This window comes from Hemicordylus capensis, chromosome 2, assembly GCF_027244095.1.
Source record: "Hemicordylus capensis ecotype Gifberg chromosome 2, rHemCap1.1.pri, whole genome shotgun sequence".
NCBI lineage: Eukaryota > Metazoa > Chordata > Lepidosauria > Squamata > Cordylidae > Hemicordylus > Hemicordylus capensis.
This window is the reverse complement of record NC_069658.1, coordinates 25,430,070-25,448,812: the sequence shown is the minus strand read 5'-3', so window position 1 is coordinate 25,448,812 and position 18,743 is coordinate 25,430,070. Positions and strand designations below refer to the sequence as shown.

The 18,743-nt window shown below is 51.6% G+C and overlaps 1 long non-coding RNA gene across 1 annotated transcript; it reads left to right on the top strand.

The window, feature by feature from the left end:
• The first annotated feature begins 11,611 nt into the window (after positions 1-11,611).
• On the top strand, positions 11,612-15,437 carry LOC128342520 (uncharacterized). Its single transcript, XR_008315038.1, has 2 exons — positions 11,612-12,322; positions 13,540-15,437. It is a non-coding gene; the product is annotated as an uncharacterized LOC128342520 (long non-coding RNA).
• The last annotated feature ends 3,306 nt before the right edge of the window (positions 15,438-18,743 follow it).

Genomic DNA, 18,743 nt, shown 5'->3' with positions numbered 1-18,743 from the left:
TGTCTAGGTTCTTTGCGGGGAGGGGAGGGAATTGGGTCTGTGTCTGTCTGTGCTGCTTGTACTTGTCTTGGGAGAAAGGTGTGTGTGTGTGAGAGAGTGAGTGGAGGCTGTTTCTGTTGTGTATGTGTGGATGGATGTTAATACTGTGTGTGTGTGTGGATGGATGCTTGCTGTAGTGTGGTGTCTGTCTGTCTGTCGGTCTGTGTCTGCATGTTTTTCCCCCTCCCCCTCCCCTCATCCCTCCCTCCATCCTCTTCTTCATCACCCTTCCACCCTCCCTTCCACACCCACCTGCCCCTGGTCTGGCAAGCTGATGAGAACTGGTCTCCCACCGAAGCTGTGTGCATATATGTGGCATACGGCCTACTCTGAGCTTGACCCTCCTCCCCCTTCAATCCCCTCTGGAACATCCCCTCCCCTCCCCCTCCCCCTCCCTTCCCCTCTCCTAGCTAGCAGCACGCACACGCACACACAACACCTGGCCAAACAAACACAAACACGCATGCACTCACACTGGTGCCACCACCTGCCTTGGGCCTCTGTGTCCTAGAGCAAAGATGTGGTAGACCAGACAGACCCATTTCTTTCCCCAAGCAAGGCAAAAGGCATGCACTGCACACACGAAGAGATGAAGAAGACAGTGACACTGACTGGACAAGACTAGAGAACTAGAGAGAACTACTGAACCAGCAGGCGAGTGTTGCAATGCTCAATCTCAATGCTCTACTCTATCATCACACTCAGTCAGCTCTCAGCTGCACTATGTAGACTCACTGGTGGTTCTTCCCATATTTTAACTTTCTATCTGTGTTAGAATTGCCTGCCTGTAATTATGCCCTCCCCTGTTTTCCTTGCAGTTGCGTCGTCACACGGGTTGGCTACTACTGCCGTGCGCCGTCTAGTTAGGGTCTTGTTGTTGGCTTGTGTGGGCAGTAGGGATGTGCATGGCACCGGCTGGCCCGGACTCGAACCAGACTGGGCCAGTTCGGTCCGGCACCCCCTCGAAACACCCCCCCCCCCCGGCTTGGTCCGGTCCGGGGGGTTCACAAATTTTTTCTATTATATTTTACAAAGAAATTTTTTTAACCTTCTCCCCTTTGGGGGAGTTCCTTGGGGAGGTGGGGGGTCCGTGGTGGTTCCTCCTCCCCCTACCAGCCTCCGTTCTCATCCCCTCCAGCTTGTTTGGCTGGTTTTAACTTTGGCGCGGTGACCATTTTGGATGCTGCCGCGCCTGCGCAATTGGCCTCTGATTGGCCAGCATGCCATTACCAATTGTTAATTTGTGGCCCCTACTCTGCTTCCTCATCGCAGGGAGAAAGAATGGCTGTTGCTGGCACTTACTAAAAGCAACCAGTCTGGCACACATGGACAGAAGAGCCACCTCTATCAGGGTGGAGATCGGCACTCAGAAGTGGAGTCTGACTCTGCGATTCCAGTTCATTTTTCCCTCCGTCTTTGGGAAAGCCTTTCCGCTGGGAAAAGGGAAGGAAAAGGGTGTCTGCGGAGACCTGTCACCTGGCGTGCTTTTTTACGTGCAGCAAAAGCAGTGTGAATGTGCTACCTCCCTCCCCGCTCCCCCTCCCGTCTTTGGGAAAGCGCAAAAGTCTCACCTTTCCGCTGGGAAAAGGGTTTCTGTGGAGACCCAGTGTGCTTCTATAATCACTCTACTGGACTAACTAAATGCACCAGTTTAAAAATAAAAATGTCAGAAGCGGCTTGTGAGGTTGTACCTGGTCTTCTCTTGGTAACTGGAACGAACATCTGGAACTGGCAACTGATGGTTAAACCAAAACCATTTGTTACTCCCAAAATGCCAGACGTAATTACACCTCAAAGTCCTACTTTTAAATTTCAAGTCTGCTAACTCCACTTCCAAAAGCGGGGAGGTGAGGGGAGGAGAATAGATCCTGAACTGGTATTCTATTTTTGGTAGGCTTCAGAACCGTAACTGGATTACAGCAGTTGTCTTGATTATGTGTCTCATTAAAAAGTGCCGTGAATTATGTAGTAATAATGAATAGGTTAATTAATGAGAGTGCCTGGGAAATATCTCCCTCCTGAGTTTAAGCTGATCTGAAGTGATACTAGTTTCTGGTGCAAGGACAAAAACTTGCAAAGTTAATGTTTTAAAACAAGAAAAAAAGTTTTCCCTGATGATGCTAAAATAATTTTCCCCCACTAACGAATACATATATTAAGGCAAAGTTCATATTTGGCTTTACTGTAATAATTAACTCTACAATACACTGGCGACCTTCCTTACTATGTACTATGCTTTTTAAAGAGGCAAAATAACATTTTTGTCTTTAGCTGTTAATGACTTCATTGAAGCTAGTATTATAGCATATTATATAACCAGGCACAAAACCAGATATTTTAAAAAATCGAAGGTTAAATGCTTTGGACTAATTTAGGCTGATAACTTTGGGAATAAAACTCCTTGAAACCGCATGAAACTTCAAAATAAATTAGTGTGATCCCGCTCCATTAAATCTGTGGGAACTTAGCAACTGGCTTCTGTGGAATGTCGATTCTACCCCTTAATATTGCTACACTTCATCCCTTATCCCTTTGACTCCACCTTTGCCATTCCTTTTCCCTTTCTCTGCCTCCCCTGTATACCTCCCAACTGAGGGTGATTCTTAAAGCATTGAGTGAAGTGGACCGTAGTCCAAGAAAACTTATGCTGAAATAATGTTGTTAGTATTTCAAGTGCTATAAGACTCTGTTGGTTTTGCTGCGGCAGACACACAGGGCTACCCCTCTGGAAGTGGTAAACCTTTAATACGGTGAGTATTGAGGTGCCAGCGGCACTAAAGACCATGACAGCAATATCTCAGCCCTGAATATATTTCCCTTTGAGTCCACACGTAGTGCAGGGAGCTTCCAGGAGCGCGATGTCCAGTCAGTTGGTTTGGGAACCTCCCACAGTTCTATTTAACTGAACTTTGCATCCAATTTCCAATTACAACCCCGATGTTTCAGAAATATCCCGTTCCTAGAAGGTCTTGTCACATGAAAGTGAAAAAGTGCCAAGTCAATTTGAGAGTGATGGATGATTTTAAGAAGGCATTGGCCAACATCCTTTGGCCTCAGCCTGCCCAGCTGCTGGGAACATGGAGTGTTTGAAGGCAATTACGATGGGAAAGCGAGCGCCAAACTTTAGATGTCCCTCTACACACCACCACCACCGTGTCCCTGGAGAAAGACTTGGGATGGTTAATTTTTGCACTTCCCCAAAGAAAAGGGGGGGGGGGTAGGGAGGTAGCACATTCACACCATTTTTTGGCATTTTGGGAGTAATAAATGGTTTTGGTTTAACCATCAGTTGCCAGTTCCAGATGTTCGTTCCAGTTACCAAGAGAAGACCAGGTACAACCTCACAAGCCGCTTCTGACATTTTTATTTTTAAATTGTTGCATTTAGTTAGTCCAGTAGAGTGATCATAGAAGCACACTGGGTCTCCGCAGAAACCCTTTTCCCAGTGGAAGGGTGAGACTTTTGCACTTTCCCAAAGATGGGGGGGGGGAGCAGGGAGGGAGGTAGCACATTCACACCACTTTTGCTGCACGTAAAAAAGCACAGCCAGGTGACAGGCCACTGCCTCAACCTGAGAAACCAAGGAGAGGTGTGGATCCAGAAGTCCTCAGATTGGATAAAGTTGCAGGGAGCTATAGAATTAGTCTAAAAGTTTAAAAACTGGGCGTGGTGCTGTATCAGGCCTGGTTAACACTTTCTGGTGATCAAATTCTGGCAAACTTTGCACACAGTTGCTCAAAACTTGGCCACGTCACATGATGTGGAAGGATTGCAGTCAGAGAGTAAAAGGGAGGTGCAGAATAGGGAGGCCGCTTATGAGATGTGGGAGAATAAGGGTCTTGCCGAGGTCTCTATAGAAGAGGCAGTGGAGACGGATGTGCTCGATGGTTTCGCCTCGCCCGGAGTTGCCTGGGCACAGATGTCCCGAGAAGGAGATTTTCCTGTATCTTCCGCCTAGCACAGCTGAGGAGAGGGCACCAGAGTGGGCCAAGGTGAAGGCCCTTCTGTGATTCGGGACCTCTAGCTGGCTACATATCTTCAACTTGAGGTTTGGAAGCCTGCCTAAGTCCATTATGCACTGTTTGAAGAATGGAGAGGAGGTGGGCAGGAGAGAGTCTGCGCGATGCAATTTTCACCAGCAGAGTTGGTTTCCATGTGGATTGGTAGTCATCCATTATTGTTAGCAGGGAAGCTTAAAGCCAAGTGCTGTTTTGGCCCTTTGGCAGCATTCACTACCGCCACGAAGCCATGCGAGGGTCCATGGGGTCCATGCTGTTGCTGTGCACCATGCAGATGTTGCCCAGTGTGGACAAGGCAGGGGAGATGCACATTGCTGGTGCCCCTAATGGGCAGGCCGAACAACCAGGGGGGAAGTGATCTTTGATCAGGTCGCACAAATGTTCACAGGACAGTGTGCGAGCTTTTGAGTGGCACAGAACTCTTCCTTGGGCAAGCCTGGCAAAAAGCATTTCAGCCCAGCAAGAACTCCCAGCATTCCTGGCTCCAAAGAACCAGCCCCTCAGCTTGGTGTCCTGGCTGGTAGGCTCCTGGGGGTGCTTTTCTAGCAGGGGGCAAAATCATGGCTGTCCCCTGTGTGCCAGGGCTCCCTGGGAATAGGAAGAGGTGCAGGCCTGGAAGGAAGGGTCGGGCAGAGCTGCCCACACCAGCAGAGCAGCAAGTTTGGCCTGGCTGGCTGAGAGTGGAGATGTCTCAATGTCCACCAGACAGTTCAGTTGAGCAAGGCTGGCCAGCAGCCAGGAGGAGAGCAACAGATGCTCCTCCCTCCTGCAGACACCCCTGCCAGGTCTCCTGGCTGAACTTTGGCCAAATGGCCCCATCCTCCTGGGGAGGGTGGGGTATAAATGGGAAGCTGCCCAGGAGGGTGCCAGACAACCACTTCTGGGACGCAGAAGGAAGAGGTAAGAGTTGGGGGAGGGGGCCGGGGGGTTCCCTGCGCTGGGGAGGGGCAGGGTAGGGGGGGCATCCTGAGACCTCCAGGAAGCGGTCAGGAGCATCCCCTCACTTTGCCCAGAGGGGACCCAGCAGGGCTTCCTCTGAACCAAGCCGACTGGTGTGAAGCCGCAGGAGGAGCTCAGTCCCGGGACGTGTGGCCAAGGGAAGGGGGGGCCTCTGGGCACGTGCAGAGGGCTGGCTGCTCCCTGCTGAGTTGACCGCAACCAGCCTCAGCATACCTGGGCTCTGGGACAAAGAGCAGAGGACCTGGCTTCCCCCTGAAATGCAGCCCTGGCTGGCACCTCTCTGGGAGGCATGTTAAGGAGCAAGTGGGGCCACCCCTCAGCAGCCCCTGAAGAAGCAGAGCCAGAGAGGCCAGGCCAGCTGCTCGCACTCCCCCTCCCCCACGCCTGGCTGAGAAAGGAGCCAGGTCCAGGCGACCAGCCGCTGGGGGGCACCTCGCTCTGGTAGCTGGGCAGGGGTTGGGTCCAGCTGCTTTGCCTGGAGATTTGGGGAAGCCCACCCCTTCTTCCCAGGAGCTGCTGCACAGACATGGGATGGCCCCTTCCCAGAGGGGTCGCAATCTACTTCAGGACCCCGCAGCAGCAGCAGCAGGGCCTGCTAAGCCGCGGTGCTCAACCCAGAGGCCTCCTTCCTCTGGCCGCAGGTTCCTCTCCTTGCACAAAGCCTGCACACCCAGGTCTTGGGCAGCTCTGTGTTCTGCTCTCTGAAGTCTCTGGGCCAAAAGCCTCCAGACCAGCTCACTTTCCTGCTGGGCACAGAGAGGCTCAGGTGGGCAAGCAGTCCCTGGAGCGAGCGGAACAGCGAGCGAGCCAGAGGGCAAGAACCTCGGGGGTGGGAGTGAGGGGCAAGATGGGCAGCTTCTGGGGTGGGGGTGGGGGGATGCTGGCGGTGTGGCATCTGCCCAAGGACCAGGATTCTTCTCAGCAGGCCGAGGCTCAGACCTAGCAGGACAGGCAGTGGGTCGGGTGGGGTGCAGAGGCATATCTAGGGAAAATCGTGCCTAGGGCAAGCACTGAAATTGCGCACACACACACACCCCGCCGTCCAAACAGCTGACACCCATCTTTCAGATAACTTTACCCCCCTTCCATTCCAAATCCAGCAGTGCGTATTAGCAACCCCTCCTCCTGCTGCTATCTGCTAGCAAGCAGCAACTTCCTTCCTTCCTTCCTTTCTTTTTACATTTTTTATATCCCACTCTTCCTTCTCCTCCAAGGAGCCCAGAGTGGTGTACTACATACTTAAGTTTCTCCTCACAACAACCCTGTCAAGTAGGTTAGGCTGAGAGAGAAGTGACTGGCCCAGAGCCACCCAGTAAGTATTATGGCTGAATGGGGATTTGAACTCGGGTCTCCCCCGGTCTTAGTCCAGCACTGCTTCACATTACATGGGATATATACAATCATTCTGGTATGTTTGCCAGGAAATCTAGATTGGACCCTGCTCCCCCCTGTGCTTACTGCTGTGTAAAGCCAGAAGCTGTCCTCTGCCGTAGTTCCCTTATCTGATTGATAATAGCCATCTACTTTGGTACCTTGTATATGAGAAGTAAATTGCTTAAATTCACATGGCTAAGTAACTACTTCAGAAGAAACAAGGAGGTCTTGTAGCACCTTGAAAATTAGCGTGACAATTGTAGCCAAACCTTTTTGTGGACTTGTGGAGCTCACTTCATCTAGTCCATGAAAGCCTGTGCTACAACAAGTGAGTCAATCTTGAAAGTGCCGCAAGACCTCTTGTGTTCTTACTGCACCAGACAGCATGGCCCCTCTGGAAATGGTTACTACAGAAGAGCAGCAGCCCAATGTTTTGAAGTGTGATCATCTTGATTGCAAACCCCAAATCCATTAAAATTGTTAAGGCAAGATAAGAGACTTCTGACTCTTGACTGCAATCAAGATGATCACACTTTAAAAAGTTGGGCTGCTGTTCTTCTTCTGTAGTAACCATTTCCAGAGGGGATCAGACTGCATCATGCTGCCTGTGCTGTTGTTGAATAAGCATATTAAAATAATATTATAATAGGCATTTTCAGATGAAATGTTTGTCTGTGTCTTAGTAGAACTAGTTTGTTCATGCTAGCTGTTGGTACCAAATGACAGTTGCCATTTATCTTAAAAGAATCTCATTTGATTTGGACCACAGATGGCATCGGTGGGTTGTACTTTATTTTAAAGTGCTAATTGAAGCCAAAATCAATAGATTGATCTCCAGTGAATTGAGAGAGGTAGTTTTTGATTTCTCTAATGATTCAGAAGATTTCTTGTTAAACGTTTTTTGCAGAAGGGAAAGTGTGGTGTTTTGCGGGGGAGTAATGTAATGTTTAATTACTGGATAAAGTAAATGAGTATTGTCAGGGGCACTCCTCACAAGCGCTGAGCGGGGGGGGGGCACCCAGAGCTGGAGATCATGGCGAACTGCCCGGCGCCCACCCACTGAATTGAATTGGGGGGGATTTTTAAACATTGTGGTGGGGTGGGGGCAGGGGGGGCATGGCAGGAACTTTGGACCCCCTTCAGACTGGCACCCAGGGCACGTGCCCTGCCTGCCCCCCCGGTTACACCTCTGGTGGGGAGGGGAGGCGAGGTGAGGTGAGGAGAGGCCTCCCTCTCCCTCTGCATGGGGGTCAGTGATGCATCTTCCCTTCCCAGGCACAGCCCAGCCGGACCTACGATGAGGGGCTCCTTCCTGCTGCTCTTTGTCCTCCTGGCACTGCTGACCACGTGTACACGTAAGACTTGGCCATGCCTGGTCGGGACTGTGTGAGTCCCCCTGTGAATGCGGTGGGGTTGCCACAGCATAGAGTGGAGCTATTCTGGGAGGGGGCTTCCCCCCAACACCCCACCCCCAAGCCCCTGGCATCTGCAGGCTGACATTCCAAAGCCCCCTGGGGATGGATGCCGATTCCTGGAGACCCTGAACCCATCTTATGGGGCCAGCAACCCTACAGTGTGGAAGATGACGGGGGCAAACTCAGGGTCCATCCAATGAATTGGACATCAGTGGGGAGAAGAGGGAAAGGGCTCCTCTCTGCAGCCCTGGTATGAACATGGCCCATTGGCTAAGGCAAAGCAACTTGTTGGATCAAAGCAACAAGGAATGCCCCTCTCAGCCTGGACAGGACCGGTGGCCTCGGCTCAGAGAGTCAGACCCCTCCGACTGCCCTGGAAGCAGGGTCCCAGCACCCCTCCCCCACAGTTCAGCCCTTTTTCAATTTAATTCCCTAAATTCCTACCCTGTTCTTCCTCCAAGGAGCCCAAAGCAGTGCACATGGTTATGTTTATCCTTGCAACAACCTGGTAAGCTAGGCTAGGCTGAGAAGTACCTGGCCCAGAGACACCCAGGGGGCTTCGTGGCTGAATATGGATTTGAACCCAGGTGTCCCCAGTCCTAGTCCAACACTCTAACCACTATACCACACTGGCTCCACGCCCCAGCAGTAAAAATAGAAAATACAATTTCAGCACAATGTGGCTTTTCACTGTTTGGGCACACCCTCTGCCACATGGCGCCCCCCTCCAAGCAAGGAGCACTGTGGTGCCTCCTTTCCCAGGGCATTGGGTGCCCTTTCCAAACTTCTACTCCCTACATGCAAGGCTGATCCCTGCCCTAGGAGAAGACACATTTGCTGGACCTGTGAACCTGTATGTCATGCATGCTTTTCATGTTTAGAAGAACTGAAAGCACCCTCTCCACCAAGCCCAGCGCCCAAATCAAGCGGTGGGGTGGGGTAGATGTCTGTTGGGGGGGGGTGGCACCAGCAGAAGCAACTCCAGGGGCCCAAGTGCTGAGCTTCTCGGCCGCTAGACCAACCAGGGGGAGAGCCTGAGGCCACCCAGGGCTGCTCCTCTTCCAAGGGAATCAGTTTGGAAGGCTGTTGAGGTGCCTCCACCCCACGAGAGAGGGTGCCCCGCCCCGATTGCTCCACACCTCCTCTTCACCTTGCAGGAGCCCAAACACCTCCATCGCAGCAGCAGCAACAGGAGGAGGAGAGCCTGGTGACCAAGGCCCAGCAGTTTGTCCAGAGAGCCCGTGAGTCTGACATGGCCCAGCAGTTAAGGTGGGTAAAAAGGTCCCAGGTTCCAAGAAAGAAGAAAGCGGGACGGGGTGGTGGTGGATGGGCCGTGTGGCCCTTGAAGCCAGGCTGCTCATCAGCCTTGACCGGAAGCTTTTGAAATGAAGGTAAAGAAGAAGTCTGCAAAGGGTCCCCCCCCCCCAGCGTATTACCCCCACCCGGCCCTTGCAAAGGAGCCTGCTCCATGCATGCTAGATTCAGCCTGGCAGAAGCAGGCAGGGGCTGAAGAGGGACTTGCATGCAGGACCGGTGGCCTTCTGCTGCTCCCTGTGCTGTGGACTACTTTGGGGCCCGTGGACCTCCAGGCCTCTTGAATCACGCAGAACCGGGCCAAGGCTACTGCCCATGGCTGGCCAATCACATTTATCCCAGGCATTGCAAACAGATCCACAAGCATCCACTTGGGCAGTTGTGGGTGTGTGTGGGGGGCAGACCTCCAGGACTAAGACCAGTCCACACTCCACCCTGCCGTGCACCTCAAAAGGCTACCCAAAGGCCAGTCTGCCCCCTGGATGCAGAGCCCCACACCCCAGCCCCTATATCTGCTTGCAGAGCTGCTTCCTCCCCCTAAGCACATCTTCTTTTCTTTAGGGAATCATTGAGCAGTGGAATCCAGCAGGCGTATCAGTACTTCGGAAAGTTGGCTGACATGGTGCTGGAGAGAACGAAGGCTACCGCCTGAGGGGGGTGGGGTGGGGTGGGGGGCGCCTGCTGCCGCCTGCAGCTCCAGACAGACCCCACCCCTCTCCAGCAGAGCCGAGCCAGCGTGGGCATCGTCATGGCTGGGTGCGGATGTTGACAATGGCCTGTTCCTGCCCTGCTACCCACACCCCCCAGCACCCCCTTGTCGGCATGTGCAGCATATTCAGCATTAAAGCTGTAACTGCCTCATCTGTGCTGGAGTTTCTTGCCACGAACCCACACAGCAAAGTGGAGAGAGTCACAGCCAGGGGCGGAGCCACCACTGGGCAAACGGGTTCAAAGAATCCAGGCCATGCCCAATCAGGGGCTGCGCCTCGTGGCCCCGACACACACACACCCCCCACGTCTCCGCCTCAAGGCGGAGCACGACCACACACCCCACGTCTGACAGCAAATGTGGGGGGCGGGGTCAGTGGGGCCGCCGCCGCTGCCACCACACACAGGCCGCCGGCAGTCAGGCTCCGCAGTCGGTCACAGCAGGAGCCTTTGCAGTTGCGCAGAGCCAGGGGATGCAGGAGGGGGGGCAAAAGCAACAGCAGACAAGGGCCTGAGTCACAACTCTCCTGGGCGGGGAGGGCAAAGAGACCCCCCTTCCTAGAACTGCTGCTGTGGTGGCGGACAACACAACGGGGAGATAGAGGAGCACGGCCCGTCCTGGCCACGCACAGGACCCGGCGCTCTGCCAGGGCTCCAGCTTAACTTGCTCAACTTGCTCCTCCATAGCAGGAGGAGGGGGGCACCCTGAATGTTTGAGGGGTACAGATTGGATGGGCTTGAGGGGCAGTGGGGGAGCAGCGGATGACCCATCCATCTAGACCGCAGGGGGCTTCAGAGGCCATGGAGAGGGGCGCCCTCCTCCGCAGGGAAGGAAGCACAGCCCAAGGGGGCTCTGGGAAGAGCTGTGCTTCATCCCTACGCTGTGCCCAGGTTGGCTCCACTGCAGGAGTCCTGAAAAAATGGCCCGGCTGGGGAGTGTGCTGGGGGGTGGGGGGTGGAATGGGGCTGCTTCCAGACCAGGTGCCAGAAAAGCCAGGGGGGTCGCACTGTTGCCGGGGAGGAAAAGGAGGAGAGGTGGCAACGTTCTGGCAGGCCAGGGCTGTGTCCTCCTGGGCTGCACGCGGCCCCAAGCCCTGTGTCTTCCCAAAGACAGCCCCCCCCTTCCTGGGCAGCTCTGGGTTCTGCCTACAGGCACTGCCCGCATGCACTAGGCTGGGCTCTCTCAAACAAGGGGGACCTTTGTGGCAGCTGGCACAGCCCCCCCACACACACACATACACCTGTCCCCAAGGGCAGAGGCCTTGGGGGATCCCAGGACCACCACAGGCCCAGAGGGTCCCATCCTCGAACTTGAGGACACACTGGACTCTGCAAAGGCCCGCCACGCTTGGTCTAGCCAAGCTTCCCACCCCTGCTTGCTGGGGACTGAATCAGCCTCCTCTCCCCCTTCCTGCTTCGGAAACAGCGGAGGCCTGCAAGAGCCACCAATTCTGCCTCCCTCATGGGCCCCCATCCACAGCCAGCTCCATCTTGGGGGGGTGCTGCGTAGAATGGCCTCTGCCAGGAAGAAACAAGGCCGTGAACTGCAGAGCCCCCCAGCCCCCCTCATTCCGCTTCCTCCAAACACCTGCTGCCCTGCCTTTTACTCCACCCTGCCCCACAGCTCTCAGGTGCCCTTGGGAGAAGCCAACATGAACCAGCACACCAAACCCCAGACTTACAATCACTTTTATTTGTCACACAAATCAGGGGGCGGGGGGGGGGGGAGGAGAGAGGCACTGGATCTAGCGTGGTGGGGGAGGGGAGAAGGACCAGGCCCTCCATTCCAGACTGGGGTCTTCTGGCCCCTAATGCTGAGTGGGGGAGGGCGGAGAGATATGCAACCCCATCAACTTCCCTCACACACACACACACACACACACACCCCGCCACAATCCACTCAGGCATTTGATGCCTTCAAGAAGGGTCAGCAATAAATAGTGAGCTCGGGCGGTGGTGGCGGCAGTGCGGTGGGGGGGGCATCAGCAAGGGAAGGGGGGCCCAAAGGTCTAGTTGAGGCTCCCTGAGACAATCGGAGGAGGTAGGCATGGCTGGCGCTGCTGTGCCTCCACATGCTTCTGGGCAGCCTCCCACAGGTCCTGCATGCAGGTCTTGAAAACCTCCACGGCAGGGCCCACATGCTCACGGAGGCGCTACACAAAGGGAGGGGTCTTCTTCTCCCAAAAGGTGCTGATGTGCTGCTGGATCTTGGCCTTGAACTCGTCCATGTTGGGGATGCCCTTCTCCCGCAGTGCCTTCAGCTTCTCGTTCACCTGCTGGTGCAGCACGTCATGAATTGGGGGCCATGTCTGTGCGAAGCTGCTCCACGGGGGCCCGCAATTTGTCCTGCACGTCCTCGGCCACGGGGGCCACCTTCTGGTGCAGCCCCTCCAGGTTCTGTCGGACCGGCTCCTTGAGCTCCTGACTGAGGGGCTGCATCCAGGTCTGGATGGCCTCTGCCTCCTTCTGAACCCTCTCCCAGAACTGGTCGAGGTAGGGCTGCATCTTGGCTCTCACCCCTTCCATGTCCTTGATCAGCTCCTGGTTAAAGGCCTCCAGGTCTGTGCTCAGCTGCTGCCGGAGCTCCTGCCCCTGAGGGGCCAGCTCTTCCTGGAGCTTCTCTGCGGCCACATGCAAGCTCGCCACGTGCTCGGCCAGGTTCAGGCTGCAAGGAGGGAAGGAGGAGGAAGGGAGTCAAGCTCCGGGTCGGCCAGGAGGCCAAGCGCCCACCCTGCCTGGCTGCCCGCTTTCTCCTGCTAGCCTAGAAGGATATCTCCTGCTGCGATGCCTGCCGTCGGCCAGTGCCCCCCACTCGCCTTTTTCAAAAGGGCCACAACAGGTGCGGAGCGGGACCACCAGCGGCCTGTGTGTGGCTGCTGCGGTGGCCCCGCTGACCCTGCCCCCATGTCTGACGTCAGACGCAGGGCTAGCCACGCCCCCATGTCCGATGTCAGATGGGGGGGCGTGGTCTGGCTCCCGAACAGAGCCTTGAGGCTCAGTTTGGGAGTTTAACTAAGGCTGTGCTGCGAATGCAGCACCAGTCTTTTAACTCCTGAATGGTCCACGTGGCCCTGAAGGGGCCCAGGCATCATTTTAAAAGCTGCTCTGCAACCTTTTTTATTTTAAGTGCCAGCAGTCTGGTTCCGTCTTGGTTCAAGTGCAGCTCATCCCTTTTGTACAGGCCTTGCTTGCCCCAAAATGTATCACAGTTCCTAACAAATCTAAACCCCTCCTCCCGGCACCAACGTCTCATCCATGCATTGAAACCCCTGAGCTCTGCTTGTCTCACTGTACCTGCGTGTACCTGTACCTGTACCTGGATGTACCTGTACCTGCATTTCTGAGAATGCTACCTTAGGGGTCCTGGACTTCAATACACTAACCTATCAGCCTAAATTTGGCTTCCAGGACCTCCCAACTACATTTCCCAATACCATTAGTGCCGACATGCACCACGACAGCTGACTCCTCCCCAGCACTGCCAAACAGTCTGTCTAGAAGCTGTGTGATGACCGCAACCTTTTCACCAGGCAGGCATGTCACCATGCGGTCAACACATGGGTCACAAACCCATCTCTCTATACCGCTGATAGAATCATCCACTAAGAGGAGGTCCCAACTCCCCGGAGGAGTATCCCCTGTACGAGAGGAGATGGACTCATCTTCCACAGAAGGCATCCCTTCTAAAGGAGCATTTCCCTCTTCCTCAGACCGATGTCCTCCTTTCCCAAGACCTTCATTCTCCCTGACAGCAGAGGAGCTATCAAGCCCTGGAGTGGGATGCCTCTACCACGTCTGAAGGTTTCATCCGCATGCTCTGTTTCTCTGACCTTCTCCAGATCCTCCACCTTGGTCTCGAGGGAACGAACTTGTTTCCTGAGAGCCAGGAGCTCCTTGCAACAACCACACACCCATGACTTCTGCCCATGGAGCAAACTGTCTTACCTGTGACATTCAGTGCAATACATTGGGAAGTGCCCCTTCCTCTGCTGACATTCTATCTTCATAACTGGTCTTGTTGGCTGTTTACAGTATTTAGAGATAGTTTATTAGAAGGACAGGTTTCAGCAGTATTGGTGGGTTATTTGACTGTCCAAGCTGTCTTTCTCAAGAATACGAGGGAGGGACCAGTACTTATATGAGGAAGGGATTTATACTTACCTTCTCTTCTCCACCAGGCTCCTTGTGATCACAGGAACTTGTTCCAGACTCCCCACACACACTTCTCACTAAACTCACACAAAACTCCAATGCCCTGTTTGCTATCCTTGTTGGCTATGCTCTCGGGCCTTCACCTCTTATGTAGAGTAGGCTACAAACTGAGATGCAGGATGTGGCTCAAAGGAATGTGGGGCCTCCCACAGCCCTAGCTGACTCGACCCACTCCAGGCAGGGACAAACAAAAACTGGATGCCACAGGAGTTTGCTAGCCCTGGCAAATAACAAACAGACAGACTAGGACTTCTCCCTTAAACAGAAACCATCCCCTCAAAATCGCCCCTTCTCCTGTTTGTTAGTTTGAAGGGGGGGAAAGGCTTGATGTTCTGTGTAGAAAAGCTTGCTTTCCCTGAAGCCTTTTCTTGAAGCTGCTTCTGCTCTTCCCAGAGTAGGCTTCAAACTGAAGTTTTGTTACTATTTAGTTTTAATATTGCCTAGTTTTAATTGTAATTTTAATCTGCTTTTAATTGGTTCCAGATTTTAATTATGTATTTTTAATATTAATGTAAACTGCCCTGAGCCACCTTTGGAAGGGTGGTATAGAAAACAAACAAACAAACAAACAAACAAACAAATTCATTATGCTCTTTCCTGCTCCCGCATACTTACCTTTGGTCTTCTCTAACTTGTTTCATTGCTGAGTGAAGTCATGGGCCATAAGCTGCCCTCTGCGAAGAGAGAGGCCCAAGCTTTTGGCTTCCACTCAGACCATGTTGTCGTTCTGGTCCCCAAACGGGAGTCCCCACCACAAGTACTCCATGGTAAACAGTTCTATTAAACTGTTTAGCCCTCCATGGGTGACAAGGAGGCGAGCCTTTGGATGTCCTGGTCCAAGGGAGCGAAAATTATTTTTTCATTTCATTTCATTTCATTTCAAAAAGTGAGCTAAGCACTGCAGTCTGTCTGTACACTGAACTATACTACCTTTTCTGAGAGGCCTTCGGCACAACCCTGTAGTTCCCGTATCCTACCACAGAGGTTAGGAACACAGAAAGCTGCCTTATACCAAGTTAGACCATTGGTACATCTAGCTCACTATCGTCTGCACGGACTGGCAGTGGCTCTCCAAGGTTTCAGGCAGGCAGCCCTACCTGGAGATGCCAGGGAGTGAACCTGGAACCAACTATCCTAACGACCACTAAGGGCATTGGGAGTAGAAGTAGCTAGTGAGGGTCTCCTTACCTGTCCCTGCTTGCCTCTACTCTATTAACCCTACTCTGACTCCTCAGGTACTTCCTGTAGTGAGTCAGTCCTCTTCTTTTCCTCCTAGAGAGAAGATGGAAACATCTCTCTTTCCCTCCCTACCTGTTCATGATGTAGCTGATAGATAGGATAGGTCTTTCCTATCCCAAATGTATTTCACTAATAAACCTATTTAGTTTAGACTCTACAGTGATCTCCATGCATGTTACTTAAATAGCTGCCAGAGGCTTATCTAGGGAAAATAGCGCCTAGGGCAAACACTGAAATTGCGCCCCCTGTCCAAGCATCTGACACCCATCTTTCAGATAACTTTACCACAATATCAGCTGAAAAATACAAGTCAAGCTCATTAATCTTTTAATATTTCAAAAACTATTTAGCAGTGGACTTAGCCAGACCAAAAAATGCTGGAAAACTATAAATTTCAGTATGTGGGGGCTCATGAAATACCCAAATACTATGTGGAGATGTACTTGGAAAACTAAACAGAAGTGCCTGTCTAATTCTCTACTATGCATTGTAGCATCACCATTACATAAGTTTTAAAAATCAATGGAGAATTTTACTTTTCCCAGATACTCTGTAAATAATTAAAGGATATGCAGAGTAAACTGTGTCACTGCTTGGAATATATTCTAGTCTTTCAGAAAGACAGTTAAAATGAGAGAAAGAGAGCAAGAAACTCCCAGTAGGCCTTAATATTAAGGGTTTCACACTGATTCAAAGACAAACTCACCATTAATAGCCATATTAGCAAGACATCACATTTAACTCACTTATCACAAGAAGCAAAGTAAGAGTAAATGAATACAATCCTAGCTCTTAAGCGTCAGCTCAGTAGTCACAAGCCCTGATTCTCTGTACATAGTGCCAATCTGAATATGTGTACAGTGTCTTATATTATATTATTATTATTATTATTTTTACCCGTAGCCCCTTTGGGGGGCTTCCTAAAGGCTGGGGGTTTTTGTGTGTGCAAAGATTCCCCCTCACCCCGCTGGCCTCGCAGGGACCATTTGAGCATGTGCAGTGGCCATTTTTAAAAATAATCTTTTTTTTTTAAAGGCCACTGAAAACAAAATGCCCACCGCGCATGCTCAAATGGCCTCTGCAAAGCCTGGCATGACCTAGAGCCTCACAGAGGCCATTTGAGCATACACGGTGGCCATTTTGTTTTTGGCAGCCATTTTTTTTTAAATTAATTTTACAAAATGGCGCCCCCCTTCAAGTGGCGCCCGGGGCACGTGCCCTGCCTGCCCTACCCCTAGATACGACCCTGATAGCTGCAACAACTAAACTCTGCACTATGTAACTGGAGTGGTAGCTTCCTTGGTGCTTTGGTAAATAATCACAAACCTCAGCAGCTGCGACAGTTCCTCTAGCCCTCAGAAAAGTGCTATGCTCATTTATAGCACTTAAATAAATTTCACAAGACCAGTTCACCATCAGCAAATTCACTAAGATAATCTGCAAAAAAAAATTTTTTTTAATGGCCAGTGAACAGTAAGATACTAGATGGTTAAATAGTTGTGAATGGAAAAAGAAGTTCAGTTCAGATTAACAGGAAATTATTTCTAAGCTTTAATTCTTGTTAAGCTATTTAACACTGAAACATCAAACATCTTCACTTAGAGCTTGCATTCAACTAAGTCTACGTACAGCATCAGGCTCTAGCCTAGGCCAGCTCCAGAGGAGAGGCTAAGGGGCAAGTTTCCCCCCACACCGCTGGGAGTAGCTTGCCCCCCCATATCTGTTTCAGAAATCTAATGTGTGGGGTACACAGTTTGCCCAACCATAAACAGACTTTGCCCCTTCTGTACCCTTTCTCTATATTTTTCTGCTGCTGCCACTGACTCTGATTGGTAGAACTGAACCCCAAATCCTGGGATGAACTGGCAGTTATGTTGGAAGTGAAGGACTATACGCTGTCTCTTGTCTCAATGACATAGGAGGACAGACTAGTGAGTCAGAGGGCTAGAGGGTCTAGACATTGGTCATCCCTTCTCTACTGATCTGACACTATCCCTTGATACGTAGATTGCTATTCTTAGGGACTTCCTTCCTTCCAGCCACTTCCTACTACCTTCCCTTCTCTTCCCTTCCTTCTCCCTTGCAACATGCAAGCTCCTCTCACCCTGCACCATGTGTGCAGAGATGCAGAATCCATCTGCATCCAGCTAGCTAGACAGATTAGAGATCCTGTCTCTTCATTTTACTGTCTAGAATGGAGTGCTTTAATAAATACTCCTTATATTGATTTGAAACTATGAACTGGCTCCAAGTTATTTTACTCTCAGCATATATACATGCCTAACCAAATTCCACTGTGTAGTGCCTCTGTGCACTCTGCTATGATGAAAAAGAGAATTCCCAACAAATTATTCATTTGCAAACACTTTTACATGTGTGATAAATCCATAAAGTTGGAAGGGGCCAAGAGGCCACCCAGAAAATTCACTGCAAGGCAGGATTATCTACCTGACAGCCTCAGCTGAAAGACTGTAAAACGCAGACTAAACGTGTCTCAGGTAAGTAGAAAGCACATACATTGCAGTAACCTGCCAAAGAACAAATAATTGTAGAGTATTCAGCGGGGAAGTAACTTGCCTAGGGAGCAAGAGGTTGCTGGTTCGAATCCCCACTGGTATGTTTCGCAGACTATAGGAAACACTTATATCGGGCAGCAGTGATATAGGAAGATGCTGAAAGGCATCATCTCATACTGTGCAGGAGATGGCAATGGTAAACTCCTCCGGTATTCTACCAAAGACAACCACAGGGCTCTGTGGTCGCCAGGAGTCAATACTGATTCAACGGCACAACTTTGCTTTATTCAAGGAATGCCATGCTACATGCTGCAGAGGAGGCTGGCATGGGGACAACTCCCTATCAACATGGGTGAGAAATTCTTTTCTGCACCAAATGTGATCCATTGGACCAGCAGATTTGGACTAGGGAGATCTGGGTCCAAACCTCCTCTCAAGCATGAAGCTCCCTGTGTGATCTTAAATCGATCATGCTTTCTCAACCTAATCTACCTCGCAGAGTTGTGAGGATAACATCAGGGCCGGGGCAGGGGGGATATAATCCTTTATGCTGTCCTGGGCGCCTGGGAAGGAAGGCAGGATATAAATGTAATAAACGCAAATAATATAGACTGGAACAGAACTTTGGGGTTCTTGAGATGCTACCTTAGCTGCATGGAAGCTGTGTTTCCTTGAGCAGCTCCTGTGCAGGTGGGATAATGCTTAAATTGTTTTGCCACAGGAGCATCACAGGTATAGAATGCAGGCAGGTAAAAAGGTAAAGTGTGCTGTCAAGTTGATTTCTACTCCTGGCAGCCACAGAGCCCTGTGGTTTTCTGTGGTAGAATACAGGAGGGGTTTACCATTGCCTCCTCCCACACAGTATGAGCTGATGCCTTTCAGCATCTTCCTATATCGCTGCTGCTCAGTATAGTACCAGTGGGGATTCAAATTGGCAGCCTTCTGCT